This window comes from Stegostoma tigrinum, chromosome 32 (genome assembly GCF_030684315.1).
Source record: "Stegostoma tigrinum isolate sSteTig4 chromosome 32, sSteTig4.hap1, whole genome shotgun sequence".
Lineage (NCBI taxonomy): Eukaryota > Metazoa > Chordata > Chondrichthyes > Orectolobiformes > Stegostomatidae > Stegostoma > Stegostoma tigrinum.
Window position 1 is genome coordinate 23,719,076 of NC_081385.1, and position 20,878 is coordinate 23,739,953.

The 20,878-nt window shown below is 39.8% G+C and overlaps 1 protein-coding gene across 6 annotated transcripts in view; it reads left to right on the forward strand.

The window, feature by feature from the left end:
* Positions 1–331: 331 nt before the first annotated feature.
* The window catches only part of LOC125466825 (galactosylgalactosylxylosylprotein 3-beta-glucuronosyltransferase 1-like), a 171,329-nt gene continuing 150,782 nt past the window's right edge, over positions 332–20,878 (forward strand). For all 6 annotated transcript variants that reach the window (XM_048561896.2, XM_048561897.2, XM_048561895.2 and 3 more), the window contains exon 1: positions 332–647. The gene's annotated coding sequence lies outside the window, so the exon portion shown is untranslated. The remainder of the gene's footprint in view (positions 648–20,878) is intronic.

Sequence of the window (20,878 nt, forward strand, 5' to 3'; positions counted from 1 at the left end):
TACTTTGTACATTTTTCTTGCGTTGATAAATCACCATTTGGCTATTCCAAGAAAACAAATAGCCAAAATGATGCAGCGTTCAACAAACCTGCATTATCAGACATATCATTGTTGCTTCTACAACAAGAATGAAGCATATTTTGTGGATTTATATTGCAAGTAGGTGAACAGTTTCCTGTTAGGTGGCAGGAACCATTCTTTCTCGGGGATAATTGAGAAAGACTTTCTGATTTGCATGCAGCTGTTACTGTGAGGGTATTAGCAGCCCACCCTGGATACTTGTTTCCTTTGGTACAGACCATTCGCTGGCTAAGTCCCATGCCCCCATGGGGGTGGGCTCTCGGGGTACCAGGACTGGCTTCTCTATTCAAAAACACACAGATGTTACTCCACGCTTCAGATCATTTTGCTGCTGCTGGGCAGTTTCATTCGCTGAGCTGGTTTGAAGGAACTGTGGGGTGGCTGGGTTTATGCAGAGCTGCTTTTCATGGGCTGCATTAACTTGGGGGGACTGAAAGCAGCTGCAGGATTAGATAAAGGGATGCTTTGAATTCTGCTTCTGCGCTTAAAGAAAGGATTATGACTGAATGGAAGTCAGCTAACAGCATGTGGTGGGAATCTCGGACCATTCACTCTCCAGACCTGAGGTACCTTATTCTTTTTTCAAAGTCTCTATGATTTGTGTACCATTTATGAGTCTGCTTGTACAGCTTTAGAACCGTGGTATTAGATGTTTAAATAAGTCTTTAAGTCAAATGTCTGCAGTATGTATTGCTTCAGCTATATTTTGTGTGTGTGTGAATGGAGCTCATCGTTAATCCTCAACTCTTTAAAGAGCTCATTTATTTATAAACAGCAAAAGCATCTTCCATTACATTGTACAACATTAAGTGTTTGTGAAATACCACTGGACGAAAGAAGGATAGAGAAAACGGGACAAATGAGTATTTTTCGAAGGTATCTTGATAAGAAGCTGATTTGGTATAATTTAGCAGTATAATGCAAAATTTACAGTTGCAGCTATTAAATTGTTATCGTTCTGAATTGTAAAGTTGGAGTGTTCCGAGAATTCTGTTCCCGAATGAACCGCAGTGTCTTTTTTTTTGAAATGGACGGTAACACAGTCTAAAAACAAGAGCTTTCTTTCAGTGTGAGAGCCTTTCTATTCGCTGATTTTAACGGTTAGCGAGGGATTTACCAAGGCTTCCTCGTGCTGAAACCACAGATACCCAGATCTCCCGCACCAAACATCTTAAGCATTTTTTTTGTGTTTCAAGTCTCCTTTACATAAAAGCCTTTCCCAGGAAGAAGTGAAACGATTCGCCTGATGTTTAACCTTTTCAACACCATTTCTTCCCCCACTGCAACTTTCCAAAATAAATTTTAGATCAATTTGGCAAAACTGCCTGCAAGCACAGTGCACTCAACGCTGCTTCTCCTAACAGTGATGCGAAGAACTATTGCTTTCAAGGTTTGCCTGTATATTTTGATTCAACTCACTGACCGAGCAGTGAACGTACCCAGTTGCCTTAATCTATCGGCATCATTACCAGATTAGAGCTGTGTTTGAGACATGTTACAGTATAAGACCGAAGAGCATCTGGATGGATTTAATTGCCAGGAGCCACTGCCATCGTTATCAGCTAGTGACCCAGTATATGGCATTTTGCAATTATTAAGGGCAGCTGTCATCTATTTAAATTCATGGTTGGATATCTATTGTCCGATTGTGGGATGCTGTTTGCTTTTACTTGCAATTTTCCATCAATACCTCACAATGGTTTCCTCTCATCAGTTGAAGAATTTCCACATTGGGCACTTTAAACTGCACGAGAAGTTTTATTCTCTCCGTTTCTTTTAATCTTGTTGACATGTTTTAAATATCTCATTGCTAAGCTGCTGAATGTTGTCTATGTGAAAAAGATTTTTTTTTGGCAGTGTAAAATCAAATGACCCCACAGAGTAAAGGTGTGCAAGGTTTTTCTTCAAATGAAACTTGTTGAGTGAGTTGGCAAGTAAATGAGGAAGATCTGTGAAAAATATTTGATACTATGGAAAAAGCTATTTGTAAAATTGTCCACTCGCAGCAATAGTTACGTAATTGGTAGTGTATATTATGCTCACAGTTTCTCAGTAAGCATTCTGTAATCAACGATTAAGCAGCACATAGATCTATAATATAGGGATTCAGGAGCTGCTGTTATGGGAATTTATTCAAAAATTGCACTAACTCCCAACTGATTTCAGAGAACGCTATTCGTCTAATAATTGGTTGCAAGTCATTCTGACCAGACAAGTCTGTATTACATAGCAAATGTACCTGAGGTAGAAGAGGATGAAAGTATGCAACATATATGTCATTAGGTGAGCATTTGAAATCTTGGTTAAATGCACAAAAATCTCTGCCTCTATAATCAGTAAAATGGAAATAAAGAGGCTGTATTATGGTCTATTTTGAACAGAACTGTTAAAAGGAATCTGAACCATTGCCAATACTTGTCATCGTCAGGGCTGAACTTGGTTCTGAAACATTGACACATGAAGATTAGTTGTGCTGATTTATATTTTTTATTTATTCTGTTAACTATTTCACTGGTTGACAGTGAGTACTCATTGTCTTGCAATTAGGCCCTTACACAGGAAAAGGTCATAGTGGTTTGACTATATTTTTCTATCCTTTTCAATAGAGATTGGACTGTGTAAAAGTTCCAACATCAGGCTCAATCTGTTATGAATGTTAAATATAAATGGCTGGTTCAATGTCTTGAGTGAAGAACTATAAATTTAAAGAAACACCAAAGTAACCTCCACCCATGACTATTTTCGCTATTATAACAGCCTTGCACCTTTTATGTTAAGAACACACAATAAATGATTTAGAGAGCCACACGTTACCACTGATCGGTTGACTGCTTGGCCTGCTGTGTTCATCCAGCTCTACACCATGTTATATCAGACTCTCCAGCATCGGTAGTTCCTACTATTTTAGTCACTATAAATTGTTAACAGTGTTATTAATTTCTTCAAGTCATGCCTTTAAACTTTGGCCTGAAGTATGTATTATTGACTTCTCTTCCAACTTGATGCAGCATGTTTCTATTGATTTCACATTTCACTTTAACCCACTCCTAATGCAATGCCCCATTTACAGATTTCAGTGTCCTGCTACTCCCTTTATCCTTAACAGATTTGAAAAGCACGACCATTTTCTCCAGTTTTATTTTGCTTTTCCAGAGGAGGTAATGCATACTGGGATCCAGTCCTTGATGACAAGCATGTCTGCCCTCCTGTTACCTGACCCAACTGGCTTCCCTTCACATGTGAGCTGGCAAATTAGTAAACAACAGTGGCGCAAATGGATTGCTATCATATCAGAGGCCCATTTTACACTGCTCTCAGTGAGATCAATAGACAGAGAAAATATCAGGCAGAATGTCAGCCCACTAATAAGTCACTATCAGGTTCTTCTACTTTACCAGCTTTGGAAGTATTACTAGGTTACTCATTTGTGAGATGTTCACAGTCTAAGACCAAGTTATCCCTAAGTCAACAGTGATATATGCTCAGGTTTTCAGTGAAGTCACTGGATAGTGAAGAATTGCAGAATCTGGCCACTTTTACTCTCCATGGACCAGAAATGCTGATACGAATCAGAATACCTTCATCACGCTTAAATATTTAGCCACAGGCATTGACAATACCTGCGATGGGATATAGTTATGCTTTATTAGTCAAATAGTTAGCATTGTTTCTGGAAATATGGAATGAAATCAGAAAATTTTGAAGTGTTTGTTTTGAAATGTGGATGTTGCAGCATTTCTTACCCATGCCATTGCCCTTGAAAAGTTGGTGGTGAACTACATTTTAGAACAGCTGTGGTTAGAATGATATAGGAATGCTTTCAATGTAAGTTTGCGGTAGCACTTTGACACAAGAGTCTAATATTTTTCATCATTTTTAATGCCAATAGTTTCTTTTTACCATTTTGTTTCTTGAAGCCAGTGATAAAATAGAAAAATATCTTTGGATTCCTTATTCCAACAGGTTTCAAATGTCCCTTTTTTATTGTTATTACATTATAATTGTGTGAGCTATCAGAATAGGATACAGTCCAAACCTGGCTCTGTTGGCTGTCAATTGGTCATGGTGTATTCAATTCTTTATCCTCAGATTTTTTTTCATTTACCTTAGATTTGCCATTGAAAATTGTCCTGTAACACACTTATCAATCATGGAGATCTCTATAATTGAGCCAACACTGCTCAGGAGCTAGGTGACAATTAATTGATCTCCAGTTTGAACCAGAAACCAAACTGGGGTGTTTCTTTACTGTGGCCTCTGCTGCATAATGTCAAAAATACGTCACTTGTACCTGCTGCTTTGATTGAACATCCCAAGTATTCCAAATGAACCAACCAAGCTAAACTAACTTTGTGAGCCTCAGTAATCAGATTGTTGACTTTCTGATGAAGAGTTGGGTATTGGAGGTTTACCAGGCTGACACCTGGTATGGCATGACTGTCCTGTGAGGATGGATTAGAATGCCCGGGCTTGTGTTTACTACAGCTTAGAAGTTTGAGAGGGGATCTGATTGGAAATGTATAAAATTCTAACAGGGCTAGACAGACTAGATGCAGGGATGATGTTTTTCCTAGGTGGGGAGTTTTGAACTAGGGGCAAGGTCTCAAGATATGGGATAGATCATTTTGGACGAAGATATGGAAAAGTTTCTTCTGTCAAAGTGGAATGAACCTGTGGAATTCTCTGGCGCAGAAGGTTGTGGATGCAACATCATTGAATGTATTCAAGAAAAAAGGTAATTTTTTTTAGATTTTTAAAGGCCTCTATGAGTATGGGGAAATATCAGGGATATAACTTTGCAATCAAAGATTAGCCACAATCAAACTGAATGGTGGAGCGGACTCCAAGGCCTGCTGAATGGTCTACTCCTTCTTCTAGTTTCTTTGTTTTCATCTGACAGCAACCAATGTTAGGCAATGTTCCAGTAACTATTTTTTGGATTTGTTTGTGACAGAACAAGTGCAAATCTATGCCTCCTTGAAATGGGACTTTGCTGCTGCCATGTCAAGTTAGCCAGTCCTGGTATTAGCACAATTTTCGGCCATTATCACACTTAAACGGAACATAAAGCAACATCTTCCTGCACATTACACCTGCTATTATTGATGTGTATCAATGTGTGTTTTCCTTCAGTGTGGCTGTTTCACAATTAGCCATACCAATCCAGAGTGACTGGATTGGTGGGAGATAGGAACAAGGAATGGGCAGTATGTGTGACATGGTTATCATAATAAACATAAACCTATGAACAATGAGATGTCAGCTGGTATATTCAAGCTCCAGTTTGTCATAGTGGATTTCTGATTCAGCACCAGTGGGCAAAATGTCTATGGGATTCTTGTCCTATCCTCATTGCTCAGTAATTTTGGCTGCTCGGCATATTAAAACAGGGTGAACATCTACAGCTAGGGTAGCTGTAAGCAGCTTCATTACTCATGTTTAAGAGTTAACTAAGAACAAGATGCTCATTCCTGATCAATTCAACCAAACAAAACATGAAGGCTTGCTAAGATAGGACTAGTTTTGATCATGATTCCACTATAGTTGAATACCTTGGCACAACTTGCATTTATATAGTGTTTATAATTTGACACGAAGGCACATAAGGCAATATTAAGGCAGATAAGAAAGATTTGCAATGATATTGCAACTTCATTGGAGATCAATTAATTGTCACCTAACTCCTGAGCAGTGTTGGTACAATTATAGAGATCTCCATGATTGATAAGTGTGTTACAGGACAATTTTCATACAATTCCATTTTAAAGCAGATATGATACTTCTGAGTGTAATAAATGTTGCAATGTAAGAAATTGAGCAGTCGATCTGCTCACATCAACATACTAATATACACTGAATCTGTTCAAACAGCATCTCTATACTGAATGATCTCTGGTTTGCAATGCCTTGATTTTGAAATTCTATATGTTATATGCTAGTAACTGGTTAATCTGATTTTCTGATTCTGATTGAAAGATAAATGTTAGTCATGACACAAGGGTTGACTATCCTGCTCCTCTGCCATTGGAATCTTTTATATTCACCTTAAAGATCAGCTGGAATCTTACCTAAACATTTCACTCTAAAGCTGGCATCCATGACAGTGCATCGCTGGTGTCAGCCGAGAGTTTTGTGTTCAAGTCTCCGAAATGAGACTTAAATCCCACATTTTTCTGACTTGTGGGTATGCACACCGCAAAATGAGACAGAAAAATAAAGGCTTTAAGGAGCACTGCAGAGGGGGAAATAGATATAGTGAGTTGGAGAGCTTGGGCATAGAATTCCATAGTTTAGAGCAGCTTGGCAGCTGAAGGCATGGTCGCTATCAGCGGACTGATTAAAATTGGGAGTGAAAGGCCAGATGTTTCGAAGCACAGATATTTCAAAGAGTTGTAGAGCTGGAGGAGGAAAAAGAATACAGAGATGCAGCGGGTAAGTTATAAAGATTGGAAATATGAATTAGTATTTCAAAGTCAAGACATTGCAAACCAGGAGATCAATCAGCACAGAGATGCTGGGTGAACAAGATTCAGTGTATATTAGGATATGAGTACAGAGTTTTGATTAGCTAAAATTTAGGATGGCCAGAGGCTTGGATGCTAGCTGGTAATACATTAGAAAAGTCAAGTCCATGTGTGAGTTTGCCTCCAATGGGTTGTTGCTACCAGATGTGGCAATGCTAATATTAGTTCCCATACATTAAGAATCTGGCTATTCAAAAGGGTATTGAGGAATCTGTCAAATATTTATGTAAACTATTTTTAATGTACAAACATTATATTCCTCAGGCCCAAGTGTCCATCCTAATAGTAAGCAGTTAGTCTATAACGGAGGAGCTACCAGTAGAGAATCATGCTTCAAGTGATATGACACTTTGATACCCTCTGGTTACAGCTATGATGTAGTGATGATATTAAGCACATGATTTTTTTAAAAATATGTTGACCATGAGACTTTAAATCACATCCCACTTTGTCCAACAATAAAACTTATTCTAATTAGATACACATGATTGTACATAAACCTGTAACTTTAATAATTATACAAATAGAGAAAACGTATATTACAAAACTAATATTTCAAGCTTCAGTTTAATGGTTTCGAGGTTTGACAACCCACCTGATTTGGTCGTTGAGTACCTATCTGGAACAATATACATTTCTTTGTTTCTCTTCAGTGACACTGTGGTTGTCTTGCTGCTGAGTATTGTCATTCAACATCAGCGGACAATTGCCACCTTCAGAATGTTCTTCCACTTTCTCCTCATGCATGATGGGTGTGCTATACATTGATCTGAGCTGGATTCTGTTCCTAGGCACCATGATCAATAATGACTTTGTATGATTTGGGCTGGTTACATATTTTAGAAACCTTTACTGTTATTAAAGTATATTTCTTTGTATTTATAATACAAACTTTCATCTCAGTGCATAATTTTGGTAGCTCTTTACCTGCTCCCTCATTGTTGTGTCTTTAATTCTCCTCTGACTTTGAAAAAGGATGCCCTATGTCTCAGAATGGTTGGATGATTTGTTGGAGGGTAAGTTATTTACACTTGCCTTCGAAGCAGAAATTGTGCTGGCAATGGTTATCAATCCTGCAATGGTGTTGTACGAAAATATAGCAAGGCAACATGAAAATTTTGCTTGTTGTTCATCACTTGATAATCACTGATTTTTGCAGTACCTATCATATTCTGCTAGATTGGATGATAATGTGATATGGGTCATTTCTCATTCAATATGCATGGTTTGAAATGGATTGCCAGGGTACTTTATCCCATTGTCATGTGCTATTTGATCGAGGACACAGCATAAGCTGAAAATAGCACTTATCATATCAAATATGATCATTGTTGCTAGGTTGTTGAATAATGGGAAACTTAGAAACGTAATCCATCACAAGGATGTATTCTTTCATATGCACTGTGAATAAGTTTATTGCTTTCATCCAAGGAATGGCTGAAACATTGTGTGGATGTAGACTTTCTCTTTCTTGCTGGATATATTTGTCAAGCCTCACATGCATTCACAAGCCACTGAATATCCTGTAGAGCTGGATGAACACAGGTGGCCTGTGCTCATCCAGCTCTACACCATGTTATCTCAGATTCTCCAACATCGGCTGTTCCTACTATCACTGAATATCCTGATTCTCCCCTGGCATTCTTAAGCATTCAATATCAAGTGTCCCTTGTATAACATGGAAATAATATCTTGATGTAAACCTGTTAGTATTAGGACTTGTCTGCCCTCAAAAATGACTTGCTGTGACATACAATGTTGTCTCTGTATAGTCAAAATGAACAAATCTTCTCTGGTACCTCCTTAATATGTTGAGACCATATTTGAATAGTCTTGCAATTTTTGAAGTTTATCTTCCACAGTTGCCAATTGCAGCTGTTTTCATTGATTCCAGTCAAAGTGTAACAGATGAGTCTTAAAAATCTCTTCAATTTCATTGTCCAGAGTATCAATATATAGATCAAAAAGTATATCCAATGGGCCTTCATGTGAGTTGGGTAATCTGCTCAGTGTAACATCCTGGTCCCTAGCTTATATCTCTCTTCAAAGTCAAATCCTTGAACCTTGGTAGGATGCTGCAAATGTGGTGGTGTACTCATTAGCAGTTTGTAGCTTATCATTTCCAGTGGCTTATGATCTGCTTCAATTGTAAATTTCTTGCCAAATAAGTATGTATGAAACTGCTTAATGCCAAATACCAGGGCTCAAGTCTCTCACTATTTTGGAACAGTTAGTTTGTGTAGATGGCAGGGCTTTTGAACTAAAAGCAATAGATTTTTCATCTTGCAAAATATACACACCTAGGCCTTTTTGCAATGTATCCAAATGAAGAATCATGCACTTCTTAGGGTTGTGGTAATATGAGCAGATGCTGCTGACAGAATCTGCTTGAGACAAGGGTCGTGTTGATGCTTGTAGTGGATGCCCTTCTTGAGCAATTTCTCAGCAAGTTACCTTGACCATGAAACCAGGAATCTATGGTGATAGGAAATTTAAAAATTGAAGATAACACCATAGATCATCTATGTTGAGTGGGATTGACATTTCTTGAATATTCCCAATCTTCCCAGGATAAAATAGGCTCCATAGGCAGAAAGATGAACCAAAAAAAGTTGATCTGCCTAACATTGACCTGGCACTTCACTCTGTAAAACTGATCCTTGTCAATGTTATACTTTTATCATTAGGTGAAGGTTTTGGTCATAGCTTGCCTTGACCTTGCCTAACACTGCAATATTGTCAGTTATACAAATTCAGCCAAGTATATTTTCATTAATCCCATCCCTTTGCTGCTGACTGAGAGCCCAAGTGATAACTTCTAGAAACAGTATTGGAAAATCATGTCTTCAATTCTTCATACTCTTGGTATTCTTCTGCCAAATGGACAGAGAACAACCCACACTTTACTTCTAGTTTCGAAATGAATTTTACTCTAAAAATTTAGGATTAATTTTTTTCTAGCATCTAGGTATTTTGTATGGGTACCTTGTTTAGTGAAATGTTGAGGCACCTTCAATCTAGGCACAGTCTCTCGTGCCATCTATCTTTAAGACACACATGATGGAGCATTACCACTTTGTGTGGTTGTTGACCTTCCAAATCATGCCATTTCACTTCAATGTATTCAGTTCCATGCTACACTGTTCTTCCTTGGAGGATCAGCAAATAGGGTTGCATCATTTGTATGATGTAATACTGTATCACCCTTAAAATTGCCAACATGTGTCAAATACAGTTGGGCAGTGGCAAGTTGAGGTCATTGACTGATTCAATAGCATCATGTTTGTTTTGTTTTGCCACAGTGAGTATGTTTTGAATTTCATGAATTATGACTATGCTAAGATCTGTGCATACCAGTAGTCCAGCCTTTGCTGAACCCTTGATATCTACCATATCAAATACTTGGAAGCCAAGATGAGGCTTGGCACATTTATACGGTTGTGTGATTCTGTTAATGCATGGAATTGATGATCTCGTTATCTGTTGTGAGACAGCCTCTTGTTGGCTGCATCATTGAGCATCATTTGCTCAGGTGTATGTATTTCACATTCATATTATGATATTATGTTGGCACTAGTTCCCACGGTTGTTTTTTGAACTTTTAGTGTGTATTGTCCTGTCTTACAGGTCATAAAATATTAATGGATGTAAAACATTTCTGATGGTTTTATACTACCATCAAGTTGTGTGAGATTAACAAATGAAAAGCTTGGTCATCTTCTGAACTTTGCCTTTCACTTGATTAAATCTAAATGACATTGATAGTTTTGCATTTGCAAATCTTCTTAACACTTTTGTTGCTGCCAATTTGTACCAACTTGTTTGTAACCTGGGTTTTACTCTGGGACGTGCCTTGGCCTTTAGAACCAGATTTCTTGCGCATGTGTGCCCAATGATATTGTTGCCACATATTTAATGGATATTAGAAAAAGCAGTACAGTTCTTGGCTGTGTGCAACAAAATTTTGCACACTCGCTATCGTATGGAGCTTGTGTCAGAGATAATGGAATCAGTTTTCCCAATATTTTTTCAAAGCAAGTTTTTGCTTATTGAGCACTTGCTGTTGGACAGGCAGTCTGATAATTGAGGAGCCAAAGGAGATAGTGGTGAGGGATAGCTGGTTATTGTCACTGTATGTGTAAAACCCAATGTGTTTTTAGGCAACATCATCAACAGGCAGCGTGACCTTGGTAGAATGATCTAGGTTAAGGTAATGCACTTGATTGGAACAGGAGGTAACAGTTTTAGGATGAGTGTGAACAGTAGTCGTATTTGTCTAGCTATGAAGGGACATATAATAAGGGACAGCTGGATATTGGAGGAGTGGAAGATACTGTTGTTAAACGGGTTAAAGATTGCAGACAGAGTGAGGTGGATGCAGTAGTTTTCCACATTCTCATGGATGCCATATGTAACTTTGGCAAGGGCTGTTCTGGCACCTTGGCAAGGATGGAAATGGATAGGAAGGATTCAAATGTGAAGGAAAGGAAAGATGTGCACAATTTAGGAAGTTGACAACCTAGAAATTATTGATAACAAAATTAGTGGTAAAGATTACAATTGCTACTCTTGTTTTATCATGACTGTGTTGGCACCTCCACCAATAACATACATTATCTATATTCCACTGTCTAGGACACCTGAAGAGTGCTGACTAGGATGAAGTGATAGAGTTTGGTTACACCTTTGAAAGCAAATCCCAAGATAAGGATTGAATGGGAGACAAAACTCGAAATTGACCTTGAGTTTAACATTTCCATTACTATTGTCCTTTTTCCAGGGACTTTTGCACATTTTAAACCTCTGTAGGGCTAACTATTTGTAGGAATCATTGCAAATACTACCCTATAAATGTTTCAGATTTTTCTACAATTAGTCTAGATCAAGATTATTGCTGCCAAGAAAACATTGTAACTAGTTCACCTATTTTTGAAGCACTTCCTTACATATTGTGCAAATGAAAACTGAAGATTCTGACGTTAAATGTCTTAAAATGTATAAATGTCTTAAAATATCAAAGTACGTGAGCAGTGGTGGTACTAGATATAGCAACATTGACGGATACCAGAGATCACTTGCAAACATAGCAAAAAAGAACAAACCAGGCCTCGTGGCAATGTTTCATTCATAATACATCATTGATGAGGAAAGATATGACCATCTGTGTAATAAGACATCTGGGAATACCCCAGTGGGAGTTCGAGCTGCACCTGAACTCAGTAAATGACAATGTAGAATTCAGCCCAGTCCCAGGTTGGCAAAAAGGGTGCTTCAAACTCTAGAATTCAACTGACTGGAGGGAACAGAAAGCTTACAGACCGACAGGCAAATGGGTGGCATATTTCAAAAGAGAGACCATTCAGTGATGCTTTCGTTTTCAGTTTTGAGAAATGTCTGCTCTGTGTATTTGTACCAGCTGACAATAATTCTTTGTTTCAGCACTTTGAGCATCACTTTTGTCACTTCTGTTCCGAAACACTTACAATTTATTACCTTGAAAGCTCCAACTTTTTATTGTTAAATTTATATAATCCATGCAGTGCAGAAAGAGGCCATTGAGTCTATCAAGTCTGTATCGGCTCTCCAAACAGCATACCACTCACACACCTTGTGGCCCATAGCTCTGCATTTACCATGGCTAATCCACCCAATTTGTACATCTCTGGACTATAGGAGGCTATTTAGCATGGCCAATCCACCTAATCTGCACATCTTTGGACTGCAGGAGGATACCAGGGCAGCTGGTGGAAACCTACGCAGATGTGGGAACAGCGTGCAAACTCCACACGGCCAGCTGACCGAGGCTGGAATTGACCTCAGATTTCTGGCACTGTGAGGCAGCAGTGCTAACCGCTGTACCACTGTGACATTTTTTTTTCATTTTGTAATCCCTCCTGGTTGCACATAACAAATTCTGCCTCAACTAAGTCCCTGGAACTAAGGGCATCCCAGTCAATGTCGGGGAAATTAAAATCGCTCACTTTAATGACACTTAGGTTTTTATATCTTTCCATGATCTGCTTACATATTTATTCCTTTAATTCTCAGTGGCTTTTTGGAGGCCTATAGTATAACCAACTAAATACCCAAATGGAACTCAAGATCCCACTCCCCAGATTCGACTGGAGACCCTGGTTTTTATTACTTGACAGTGCCTTACAGATAACATTTCTGTTGTGAAACTGTGTATAATACAATACTTTGTGTTCTTGAAGAAGATAACAAATAACTGATGCACTTGATGATCGTAGAAAATCAGCACAGATCCAGCAGAAGTGATGGTACCATGATATATAGTCCTCAACAATGACTCCAAATCCAAAGTAACATTCATGCCAAGCAAGTGCAAGGCAAAGACCATCTCCGACAAGACAAAATCTTCTTTCTTCCTTAGATATTAAATGGCATTATCATCCCTGAATTCCCTTACTGTCAACATTCTGGAGTTACCATTGTTCAAAAGCTGAAATAGATCAGTCATATAACACTACGTTTAAAAGAGCAAGTCAGAGACAGGGAAGTTCATAGTGAGTAATTGACCTCCTGGCTCCGCAAATCCTGTCCACCATTTACAAGACACATGCCAGCTGTGTGGTGGAATACTGTCGATTTGTCTGGATAACTTAAGAGATTCAACATAATCCAGGATAAAGTAGTCGCTTTGACTTATACCCCATCCACCAACTTCAACATTTAATCCCTCCCAGTGCATGCCATCTATAACATGTACTATCACCAAAGCTTTTTCAATAAATGCTTTCCAATCCTTCAACCTCTGCTGTTTAGAAAGGCAAAGGCTGCAGCAGTATGGGAATACCACCACTTGCAAGCAATATGCTTCCCTGAATTGAAATGTATTTATTATTTTTAAGGTCTCAATCCTGAAATTCCACACTGAACAGTGCCACAGGAATGCATTCACCACATAAAGATGGCTCTTCACCATTTTAAGGGCCATTAGGAGTTGGGGTTAAAGGCTGTCTTTGCCATGGCATCCACACAAGATGAGAAAAAGAGCCTGGTACAATGAGGTGTATGAGTATAACAATGCGGTACAATGAAGGGTAGGGTTATTTTTAAGTGTTATGATCAGGAATGTATACATATCGCACTGCTACAGTGAGAGATTTTGAACATATCAGAATGTTACCTGGAGCAGTAGGGTATATCTGAATGATCAATCAAACTGTAACAATGAGGGGTGTGGTGTATTTTAGGGCATTGCAGTGAAAAGTGTGTGGTACATGAGAGCTGTACACATGAGGGTGTTATGGACTAGACCAAATCCCCTGCAAATATACCAAGGAGATAGCCTAGTCTCTAATTTTTATCTTATTTAGAGACAAGAATGAGCTGCTGTGTTCCAGATGAAATTTGATTAGTCATGCCATCTGGCTTTACGCAAAGCACATTTAATTCTACCCCAATTAAAATGCAAACAAAAGAAAGAAGAATTGGCATATTTTTTAACTCTATTGGAAAACTTAACAGAATAGTAGATTAATTAACAACAAAATGGCAACTATTCCAATATAGTAACATCCCATAAACCCTATTCTTGGCAAAGCCAGTAAAATAGATTGTCTTGCATGCAATTTAGCTGTGGAAGAGAGAGAAAACAACTTCCACAGCTAATGTCAAAACCCCTGCAAACTGTTGAAAACTAAAATAAAACCCTGGTTCTGTGGGAGCCTAACTCAACCTATTTATGCTGCTTCTATTGTTCTAGCTTTGAGAAAAAAAAAGCCCAAGGCCTCACAAGCTGTTTGCTTTGTTGGATTGGAACAAATACTCATCATCTCTGTTTCACCCCCTCTTCATAAAAAAAAGGATAAAATACCCCTCTTAAAGCCATAGTCTCATCACAAGGGGTATGGAGCATGTCTGTGTGTTATTGTGATGAGTGTTGGGTTCTTTACTGTGTTAAAATGAGGGTGTGCAATATATCAACGTGGTACAGTTAGGAATATGTGGAGTAAATAAACGTCCTCTTCACCAGGAGAGCGAATGGGGCAAAACTGCAGAAACAGTGTGAATTGTGGTTTAAGAAATAGTAATTACACTAAGGGCTGGTGAAAGGCAAGTGGCAGGGAGTCATCGAAAAGCCATGAGTTTAGGGTTCAGACAGCAGGTAACTGGATATTAACTTGAGAATTTGTGACAAATTGAAATAAATTACTCACTGGATGCTTATTTTTCATTCACATGAAACTTAATGAACAATAATGAACAATTTTTATGAGAGTAAATGGAAAGAGTGCAGAGGACATTTTACAGATAATTTTTAGAAGTTGTAATGCAAACTGTGGAAAAAGTTTGACTCCAGTTATATATTTCCAAAATTATGCAAAATGAATGCAGCAGCAATTGGAAGGTCAGCACAGAAGACAGTCACAACTCATAGCTCAGCACAGATACGAGCAGGTGTAACATCCCTGATTTTATTAAAGGGCTTCAAGTTGAATGATAATCTGATGAAAAGCCTGCTTGTCTTTCTTCAGGAGAACTGCTGGCAGACAAAGAGCAGCTCTGTCTTCCTTCTTCATTGTTTATGGCCACTTAGCAGACTTTTGGTGAGCTGACGTTTCTCTAAACGTTCAGTTCCTGTGCCCTCCTGCCAGCCTACCCCAGCGCCGCCTCTTACCTCCATTCACACTCACACACACGTATGCTGGTTTAGGAATGATTACAGCTGAGATCCTTGTGGGATGATGACAAAAATGACTTCTTCAGTCTTGAAATTGTGATTACTTCAAAGCAGGCAGGTCATGAAAAACACTGCAAAGCCACAAAATACATTACAATTCTATTACTGTGAAACTCATTTGATCCAGTATATAGAGAGCTTTTTTGTATTATCCAGGTGTAGTTATGTCTTTATGTAGCACATTCCTGTAAGTACCTAAATTGACAAAATAAGAATTAAACAATCATGAATGAGTGATTAATTTCATCCCAACTAAAGAACAAGCTGCAAATTTCATATACTTTATATTTGCGAACATACGTTATAAGTTGGCAGGCAGGAAAAGGCCAGGAGTCCCTGTGAGTCTTCCCTACATCATGAAATCAGTACCTTCATGGCTAAACTCTTCTTCCCCAGGGTCAATAAATGAAATAAAGGTTCTAGATCATTCCTCACCATCTCCATCAGTCTTACTTACTCTCACCATAGCTTCTACATGAGATTGAAAAAAGTTAAGGAGCTAGAAACACATAAGGAATGCAAAAGCTTAAATAGACTCAATGTTACCTTCCTCAGGCGATTAAGAATAAGTGAGAAATATGGCATTGGCAACATCGCCCAGCTCCTGAAATTAAATTTACAATGCAGCAGAACCCACTCTTTTATCATGACAAAATGCATTTCTTCCTGATAGCTGGCTGATTGCTTAGCAGACTGATGATACATCTTCATCTAAACCATCAAATGTTTCATAATCCTTCATCTTGAAAGTAAAATAAATTAGTTAACTACAATTGACACTGTAATACTCCCCCAATAAGTGGGCCAGAAACATGTGTAAAATATTGCTTCTAGTAGCAGCTCAGTTTCTTTGATGCCCTTGTAAGTTACATAAGTTCTGTAGTTATGTAAGACCACCCATCGAGATCTGAAGGGTCATTAGAATAAGGGAACTAAATTGCATTTTAATTGGCATTGATATACCAACTAGTTTTATGGTCTGCCTTACAATTTATTCTGGAGAGGTGAGTAATTTTCGAAAGGTTAGCGTAACTCTTCTATGACGAGTTGAGAATTTGCTGGTGAGTTTTTTTGTTAACTACTGAAGTTCTGACAGTTAAGTTTCCCCACCATACTGTGAGGTAGGACATTCCAGGATTTTAACCTTATGATAATGGGGGAATGGTGATCTATTTAAATGTCAGAAGGGTGTAAGTCTTGAAATGGAACTTAAGCATGGTAATACTCCATTTTTTGTTTCCTTTGTCCTTCCAGGTTTTTGGATATCACTGTTTTGAAGAAGAATTATGAACTTACTGTCATGTGACTAGTATTTGATCTCAATTAAAAGCATGAGGGAAATTGTTATCACTGTAGATTCTTTCTCAGCCTCTGAGCTAGACTCAATGTTCCTTAGTACCATTATAGGCCTTGATGGGCTTCAGAAGGTGGTTTCATAATGTAGCCAAATACATTAAGTTTCAACTTATAAAACATTTCAACTTACACCGGTGTCTGGCAACGAGATCAGGAAAGGATACTGGACATTCATGTGATAAAAAGGAAACAGAGACTCTACACTATCCTTAACTCCAGACTGCAACTTTCAGGTAAAAATATATATTGCCACAGCAACTCAGTATGTTCTGAGGATGGTGTGGCAGAGTATTTGGTTTAGTTAGTTGCATAGCAGTTTAGATTAGAGTCCCTACAGTGTGGAAGCAGGCCCTTTGGCCCAACAAGTCCACACCGCCACTTGAAGCATCCCACCCAGACCCATCCCCCTATAACACACACAACGGGCAATCTAGCATGGCCGATCCACCTAGCCTCCACATCTTTGGACTATGGGAGGAAACCAAAGCACCTGAAGGAAACCCACACAGACACAGGGAGGATATGCAAACTCCACACAGACAGTCGCCCGAGGCTGGAATTGAATCCGGGTCCCTGGCGATGTGAGGCTGCAGTGCTAACCATTGAGCCACTGTGCCGCCCAGTTGTGGACTAGTTTGGCACCAACAGTGCAGGTTTTAATCAGCTGATGCCTGTGGTATCCTACTAGTCACTAGCTGCCACCTGGAAAAAGACACATTTATTCCCGTTCTTTGATTCCAGTCTGTGAACCAATTCTCCATCTGTTTCAGCATACTACCTCAATCCCATGAGCTTCAATTTTGCATGTTAATCTTTAAGTAGGACCTGATTAAAAAGCCTTCTTAAAGTCCAAGTAAAGCACATCCACTGGATTTCCCTTATCAACTCTACATCATTGGAAATTTAAAACATATTTTCCCTTTCATAGATCCATGCTGGCTGTGTCCAATCCTGTCACTGTTTTCCAAGTGCTCTGCTATTGTATCTTTTATAATAGACTCTAGTAATTCCCCTCCTACCAAGGTCAGTCTAACCAATCTGTAATTCCCTATTTTCTGTCTGTCTCGTTTTTTTTTAAATAGTGGGGTTACACTCCCGTTTAATCCATAGGAACTGCTCCAGCTTCGACAGAATTCGTAAGGTAACCACCAATATAGCCATAATTTTCAGGGCCACTTCCTTATGTATTCTGTGATATAGATCATTGGGTTCTTGGGATTTGTCGGTCTTGATTCCCATCAATTTCTCTAATGCTTTTTCCCTACTAATACTGATTTCCTCTATTTCGTCCATCTTGCTAGTTCACCAGCATTATTGGGATGTTATCTATGTCTTTCTTTCTGAAGATAGAACCAAAGCGTGTGTTTAACAGCCCGGCCATCTCTTTGTTCCCCTGATAACTGCCCCTGTTTGACCTCTATTGAGGTGATTGGAGTCAGGCTTCCCTATTTTAAGGTAATAAATGTCGACCAATTTGAAATCTAACACTGGAGTCAAGTCTCAAAGAAAAAAGATTAAAAACTTGCATTTATATTGTACCTTCACAAAGTGAGTATACCAAAGAATAAATAGGAAGGCACAGAGACACAAATAGCAGAGCAAACGAAATATCAGAAAGCCGGTTGGAAGAGAGGATTTCTGGAGTTGGAAGGATTTTAGGGGGAGTGTTCCATGGATTAGAGCTGAGATAGCTAATGGTTTCCATCCTGCTTGTGAAAGAGAGTTGGAGGGACACTCAGAATACCAGGACCTCAAAGAGGTTTGCAGTGGAAGGGTAGGTGAGGTTATTGCAAGATTATGAAAGAGAATCATTTTTAGAGCTTTGAGAACGAGCTAAAGAATTTTGACAGTAAATTATTTTGAAGTGTGTCATAGACAGACACAGTAGGCATTTTGTACACCACCATGTCTCATAAGTATAAGTGAATGAATCACCAGGTGATGTGTTTTAATAGTGATATTTCAGGGAATGAGGTTGACCAGACACCAGGAGAACACCTGGCTTTTCTTCAGATACTGCTGTGCCATTGTTTATGTTGTCCTAAACAGACAAATGGAGGCCTAAATATTTTATCTCAGCTGTAAGACGGCATCTCCAGCAAAGCAACACTCACCATGTAATATACTTAGTATCAGGAGAGAAAATGGAATTCTAAGCCTTCTGACTTAGACGAAAGATTGCTACGAACCATCTAGGCTATCAATGATTGCTAAACAGATAGACAGGTAGGTAAGTAGGTAGATGGTTAGATAGAGAAAGAGATAGATGGATGGATGAGTGGATAGATGGACTGACAGATTGAAACAGACATCTGACAGGGATGGACCAAATGGTGAACACAATGAAAATAAAACAATCAATCATAATCTATAACATGGCCACAGATAAACATTAACACAAAGAAACATAAGATAATACAAGGGTTGCATAATAATGACAAGGCATTGTAAAATGCGGGAGCATTAATTTGCAGAATAAATTAAATGGTCGACTGCAGGCTTTATATTGCATTAAAGTCCATGAATCATATGTTGACAGGTTGCATTCAATAAATTCTCAGCAATTTGCATATTATTGAGTTTTATAAAGCAGAGGATTGAGCTATCTTGTACATTATTTGGTACATACATTATTTGCTTTTCTCCTTAATTTCAAAAAGCTGAGAGTTCTGTACATTGGAGGAAACATAGCCAATGTCAGTCAAAAAGCACAAAGATAATGGGTAAGAAAGGCAAAAGGCAATAACACTTACACTTAAATTTACACTTTCTGAAGAAGGGTCCAGACTCTCAACAATAAAATGTGAGGCTGGATGAACACAGCAGGCCCAGCAGCATCTCAGGAGCACAAAAGTTGACGTTTCGGGCCTGGACCCTTCATCAGAGAGGGGGATGGGGTGAGGGTTCTGGAATAAATAGGGAGAGAGGGGGAGGCGGACCGAAAATGGAAAGAAAAGAAGATAGGTGGAGAGGAGAGTATAGGTGGGGAGGTAGGGAGGGGATAGGTCAGTCCAGGGAAGATGGACAGGTCAAGGAGGTGGGATGAGGTTAGTAGGTAGGAGATGGAGGTGCGGCTTGGGGTGGGAGGAAGGGTTGGGTGAGAGGAAGAACAGGTTAGGGAGGCAGAGACAGGTTGGACTGGTTTTGGGATGCAGTGGGTGGAGGGGAAGAGCTGGGCTGGTTGTGTGGTGCAGTGGGGGGAGGGGACGAACTGGGCTGGTTTTGGGATGCGGTGGGGGAAGGGGAGATTTTGAAGCTCGTGAAGTCCACATTGATACCAGGGCTCCAGGGTTCCCAAGCGGAATATGAGTTGCTGTTCCTGCAACCTTTGGGTGGCATCATTGTGGCACTGCAGGAGGCCCATGATGGACATGTCATCTAAAGAATGGGAGGGGGAGTGGAAGTGGTTTGCGACTGGGAGGTGCAGTTGTTTATTGCGAATCGAGTGGAGGTGTTCTGCAAAGCGGTCCCCAAGCCTTCCCAAAATCCACAAACCTGCCTGCCCTGGTCGACCCATCATCTCAGCCTGCTCCTGCCCCACCAAACTCAACTCTACCTATCTGGACTCCATTTTCTCCCGTTTGGTCCAGGAACTCCCCACCTACGTCCGTGACACCACCCATGCCCTCCACCTCCTCCAGGACTTCCAATTCCCTGGCCCCCAACACCTCATTTTCACCATGGACGTCCAGTCCCTATACACCTGCATTCTGCATGCAGATTGCCTCATGGCCCTCCGCTTCTTCCTGTCCCGCAGGCCCGACCAGTCCCCCTCCACCGACACCCTCATCCGCCGAGCCAAACCCGTCCTCACCCTCAACAACTTCTCTTTCGATTCCTCCCACTTCCTACAGACTAAGGGGGTGGCCATGGGCCCCAGCTATGCTTGCCTCTTTGTAGGTTACGTGGAACAGTCCCTCTTCCGCACCTACACAGGCCCCAAACCCCACCTCTTCCTCCGTTACATTGATGACTGTATCAGCGCTGCCTCTTGCTCCCCAGAGGAGCTCGAACAGTTCATCCACTTCACCAACACCTCCCACCCCAACCTTCAGTTCAGCTGGGCCATCTCCAGCACATCCCTCACCTTCCTGGACCTCTCAGTCTCCATCTCAGGCAACCAGCTTGTAACTGATGTCCATTTCAAGCCCACCGACTCCCACAGCTACCTAGAATGCACCTCCTCCCACCCACCCTCCTGCAAAAATTC